At 39.4% G+C, this 6000-nt stretch overlaps 1 protein-coding gene across 1 annotated transcript in view; it reads right to left on the bottom strand.

The window, feature by feature from the left end:
* Positions 1-556, bottom strand: part of daam2 (dishevelled associated activator of morphogenesis 2) — a 98780-nt gene extending 98224 nt beyond the window's left edge. The window contains exon 1 of the mRNA XM_067614919.1: positions 386-556. The gene's annotated coding sequence lies outside the window, so the exon portion shown is untranslated. The remainder of the gene's footprint in view (positions 1-385) is intronic.
* Positions 557-6000: the final 5444 nt, after the last annotated feature.

Genomic DNA, 6000 nt, shown 5'->3' on the forward strand with positions numbered 1-6000 from the left:
CAGGCAATAACGAGCTCTATTTGATGAGCAGGCAGTATTCTCCCATTAATCATTTCCCCTTCATATTAAAGCATCCAGACAGGCTTGAAATCAGGTGCTAGATCTTAATTGGCATGTGGCATAAAAAAAAACAGCAGCCAGGCACAGCACATTTCCATCTTATATCATAGGAGCGGTGCTTAAATCTTATTTGAAAACACAAAATTACCCAACGCGGACTGACACTGCAACACTTCTCCCTAGCCTTTAACTGGGCTTCAGTGGAACATTTTCCAGCTGATGGCTCCCTTTGCTTCCGCGGCAGTTGAAGAGAGAGCCGGGGGGTGAGTACCATCACAAGGTACCGCTCACTTCACATTGATTCGCAGGGAAATTGTGAACTTACCTTCTTGATTTGCTGCGGAGAAACAGTTACTGTTCGGTAATAATAATCCCTTGTCGCTGTCACAAGGCGAAATCAGTCTCAGGGTTGAATCATAAAAAAAAAAGAAAAACCAAAACAGAAAGCCGATGCCCTGTGTTGGCTGTGCGAGGCTGTTCATTCAGAAGAATGATAGTGGAGAGTGAAGGGACTGACAACTCGGTCAAAACAGCAGCACCACGCCTCCTATCTTAAAGCTACCGCACTCTTGTCTGTCTGTCTGTCCGTGTGTGTGTGTGTGTGTGTGTGTGTGTGTGTGTGTGTGTGTGTGTGTGTGTGTGTATGTTGGAGATGAGGATGATCACGATCAAAATCAAAACCGAAACATTACAAGACCCATTAATAATTACCTGAGCCACTTCTCAGAAATAATCAATTGCCTTGTACATGTTTTCATTGCTACTATAAAAAAAACAATAAAACAAACACGATATTGTACTGCAAGTGAATGCTCCAAGGAGGAAAACAGCTATAAAGGTGTGCTTCATTTGAAAATTAATAGCTAGATATCCAGTAAATCATAAAGCCATAAAGATATAAAATGTGAATTAGAGTGACTACAAACTCAACTGCTATTGCAGTTAGTTCGTCTTAATCAGGTTAAAATGTATTATAGATTCCATGTTTGACAATGAAATATGGTCCTAAAAAGTTTCCCAAACATTAAGTAAAGGTCTAGCAATCCCAGCTGCTAAGCATTTAATCCTCCGAAATATGAAGAAACAGTGTGACTGGCTGTGTTTTGATCTCCTCGCTGCCCATAATCCTTCATTAATTGCATTGACTTTGACCTGGGCTTAAACGTGGACATCAATACTAATTTTATGTGTTTGAGACAGGCCTGCTGTGTTGTTTTGGGTAGAGTGTGTGAGATAATTCCTCAGTAAGAAAGGTCAGTAAACAGGACTAGAGTGTTGCTGAAGTGAATTTGGTGGCCTGAAATGAACTCTCACCAATCTAATTATCTGTCCCCATGAAATGCAAGATCATTCACACTGTGGAGACTGCTTGGATGAATGTATTGGAGACTCAGCAGCTCAGAGCCACTGTTTATGTAGCTCGTAAAAGCTGGCAGGAACACTATACTCATGAATGAATATGTTTAAAGCCTGGCAGGCATAACCGGGGTAATGTTTTCTGTCAACAGATGAATATGATGATGACTTCATAATTTAGTTTAACAACAAGCAACAACAGCAGTTTGCAACAGTAATCTTTTAACAGAATGGGTTAAAGGGACACTCCAACAATTTTACACATGCAGTTCAGTTTACTCGTCATGAGGAATACTGTAACTTAGCCTGTGAAACCGTTGTATAATGTTGTCTGTGGCATTGGAAGGAGCTTTTCAAAGTTTGACAAAATAAGGTAAAATGATGCCATCAAAAGATGCTACCGAGTTGCATTATGGGGAATGTAGGAGCCAGTGTTTTTGCCATTAGAGCCATATTAGAAGTAAGGATATCTCATTGTCTGCTGCTTCAATTTTGATTATTCTTTTTTAAATCTGTCTATCTTGTGTACTGTAGTCTTCATTTTCTGTGGGGTAATAAAATATATTAGATAGTTAGTTAGTTTCTTTGACTATACACATTTGTATTGTGCTGCATTAAACTGAGGCTGTCCATTCAGACAATTGAAACACCTTTAGGGGCAGGGATTATATTTCTCATGCTTCTCCTGTCATTTAAATAGCAGTTGAAATCAGTAAAGGGTTCCCATTAATCATTTTTAGATGTCAAAACATGTCTGAAAGGCTGCATCAGCGTTACAAACCTGTGATTATATGGTGTCAAAATGAAAGTAGAATCATTGCTGCTACCTGCATTGTTGGGCATTCTTTAAATACCTTCATGCCATTAGTTCAAAACCGTTTCCAAAACTGTTTGCATTATGTGTGGTGGTTAGTCACTGATTGTGTCCTTATCCGCACAATCATGTTCAGTATTATGAGGAAGATAATTTCCTCCATATTATGACTACTTTAAGTTCAGCAATTATCAGGAAGTTGTTTCATTTTCTTGCCAGAAATAATTGTATAAGTTACTGTAAGTGTCAAGTTTTTTGAACAGTGAGTACATGTCTTTATTTTGAGCAAAGTTTCAAGAGTAGAAAGACAGAGCGGAGCTGTCCGGTAGCCCGGCGGCTTGGCCTGTCAAAGCTTGGATGACATTATCCAGACGAAGCAAGTGATTCCGCCCCTGGGAGAGAACCAAGCAAGAGGCCTCGATTAATCTCTTCAATTTGGCAAAACTCGGGGGAGGTCAAATCTATAATCCAGAGCAGATTGTATATCATAGGGAAGTTAGATTCATGTCAGATAATGACACTCTGTCAGTAACTTTAACCTGAGCCTTTTAGCCTGACCCCCAAAACTCAATGAGTGAATTAGACTTGGCGACATGTGGACACACGCAGACACACGCACACACACTATGCCACAATATGGTGCCAGGAGTCAGTTTAGACTTATCTTAACCTTCCTATTGTTTAGCGCACAAATATATGACATATAATATTATATAATTAACCAACCATGTCACAGTGAGCAGTGTCCTCACAGTGACGCCACCGCAAATTAAGTGTTTTTCCAGTGAGCCCAGTGAGTGGGGATATCTGTCCAAGGCTTAGAGTAGATACTCCAGGTTTTACACTGACCTCAGAGAGACTAGTGGTGAACAGACCCAGGCAAAATAGCGGCTAATGTACATTTTTGAAGACTTTTAAAGTTTGGAAGACATGAGGACTGTTGGACTTCTGGATCCCGTGAGGGAAAGGCTCGCCTCTGAGGCTGCTAGAGCGTCAAGGCAGTAAAATCAAGTACACCTCCAACCATTCAAATAATTTGAAACCATATCGCTTTTATAACCCTGCTCAGGTCCGAGGCAGAAAGCCAAGGCTAACAGATTTAGTTACAGGAGGATTCTCTGTGCGTCTATCAGACAGAAGCCAGGTTGTTTGTAGACAGTCTTGATTTGACAAGGCTGCAGATGTGAAAAGGTCCAGTCGACACCTCAGGTTCTCAGGGGTGTCTGGGAGAACAGAAATGGCGCTAACTGAATTCACACATGTCTGGTAATGTGAAACTTTCAGACATGCACACGTGGTCTGTGCACATGCATACACATATACACACACACAAATGTAAAACAGTATCTTTGAGCTCTCAGTGGATAAAGAACAGCAAGAATACAAGCCGTAGATATCTGTATGCAATATTGTATCTAGCAAGACTAAGAGTCTACAGCCACGCTAGCGGCTCTGTGAAGCTGTACTTCCTTTGTGCTAAATGCTAATGTCAGCATGCTAGTGCGCTCACAATGACAAAACACGTGCACATGCAATGAACATGCTGATGACGAACAGATTTAATGAATGCCATGGTCACCATTTTAGTGTAGCATGTTAGCATGATATCATTTGCTAATTAGCACTAAACACAAAGTAGCTTTGCAGGTATTTGGTCATTAAGTAAAACACTGGAAGAGTTGCAATTTTGACTTGATGGTAGGTGGAAAGTTAAAGGATCACCTGAGCTATTACATTCATCCTGGAGGGAACAGGGAATGTGTGTGCCCAATTTCATTGCAAATCATCCAATAGATGTTGAGACATTTCACTCAAAACCATGAATGTCTGTACCAAAGTTTGTGCCAGTCTATCATGCAGCTATTGAAATAATGCACTGGACAAGTTAAGTTACTGACCTGCTGGTGGCATAAAGAAAAAGTCAGAATTATGGGTGTGAGAACCATGGATATCTGTATTAAATTTTATGTCAATCTAACCAATAGTCAACTTCATGGTGGCATAGAGAAAAAGTCAGGAGATCACCAAAGTTATGAGGAGTAATCTTCTGGGGACCATGAATATCAACTTTAATTGTAGTCCTTTAAATAGTTTTATTTCAGTCTGTCAAAGTGGTTGACCGACAAATGAGCCAACAGACTGATTTCTATCCCTCAAGTTATGCTGATAGGCAGTGTCTCTATGGTTTGATGTGGGATTGGTGAGGGGGATGAGAGAGCAAAACTCACATTCTGGATACTAGATGTCCACAAGAAAGATAGAACAATACAATAAATAAAACAGACAATAGAATGAAAGTTATCAGCACAAAACCTGCACCCTTAGTAAGCAGCATATGTAGATAAGCTTCACCAAGCAAAGATGTGTTTGTCTACATCAAAATTCAAATGCGGTTGCCAAAATATGCAAGCTTTATAACACCTTTATGAAGCATTTCCATTCACACTTGCATGATATAGTGAGTCTCAGGATGCAATATCACTTGTCAGGTCCACTTCCTGGGATGAAATACCTTGGTGCCCTTGACCAGGGGCACTTACCTCAATTTGCCTGAGTAACAAGCCAGCTGAATAAATGACTGAAACGTTCAATGTGAGTGGTGGAAATTACTCTGGTAAGTGTGTCCATTCAGCTATGTGAGTGATGATGGAGTCGCTACAAAGGTAATGACTTCATGCATTCCAAATGACAAATTTGCATTTATTTATTATTCCACAGTGTGTTCATGTCAGTTTACTAAAGAGCTTTGACTACAGGCTTTCACTAAAAGAATAAGAGCATGTTAGTGTGCATGTGCAGTAGATCAAGGATGAAATGTGTTAAAATGCCACATGTTATGGTGCATTGGCCAACAAATATAAAAGCTAGTCAAAAGCTTGTTTTGCTGAAATGAGTCACCTCTGAATGCTTATCAATTAAAACCAGAGGGTTTTTTTTGAAAAAACAAAAGGCGCTCCAGACAAAATGTTTTACAAGCTTATATTTCACTTGATGACATTTTAAATTCTTAAAAATATCAATGTGTTTTGGCCAGGGCCATAGCCAGGACTTTATTTTAGAAATACTGAAGTCACAAGTCCCTCAACCACTATCAGAAATTTTAGACTAGGAACGGTCTTAAATTTCTTTAATAACTCGGATTGTTTTAATTATTCAGTTGGTTGTTGGTTTTTACTTTCTGTAAATCTTATTTCTGAATAAATACCAGTAACACAATTCTCATTGAGAAATGCTAAAGCCTTCATCTATCTACTATTTTGTTCGCCTAAAAAGGTCAAACTAACACATTTGGTATAAAAATACTGGAATCAGCCTCAAAAATACTGACCCACAATGTGTAAGTTTGTAATTGGAGAGCATAAATTTCACACACATTGCTAAAAAACCCTCGAAATTCAGCAACTCCCTTGCAAAAGAACAAGGACATGGCCTCAGTGTCCTCAATAGACCTTTTTCACAGCAGACATATTGAAAGAAAAGCACAAGTGTTACTAATAACATTAACGATGGCTTTGTTCCATTCAAGTGTCCCACTAAGCCATGATAGTGAGCCAGAATTCATAATACCAAGACCCTGAAGCTGAAGCAGCTAAATGGAATTAATTTTATTACATACACCTGTGCTTTTCCTACAGAGATATTGTAGATATTGTCTGCTAGTTTGTACTAGGTTGGTGGTATTTCCACTTTATTTCTGCTGACCTGAATCCACAGCTTGTGTGACAAGTAAACAAAATACCACTTAAAGGACTCATCCAAATTCTTGGGAA

This window comes from Thunnus thynnus, chromosome 16, assembly GCF_963924715.1.
Source record: "Thunnus thynnus chromosome 16, fThuThy2.1, whole genome shotgun sequence".
Classification (NCBI taxonomy): domain Eukaryota; kingdom Metazoa; phylum Chordata; class Actinopteri; order Scombriformes; family Scombridae; genus Thunnus; species Thunnus thynnus.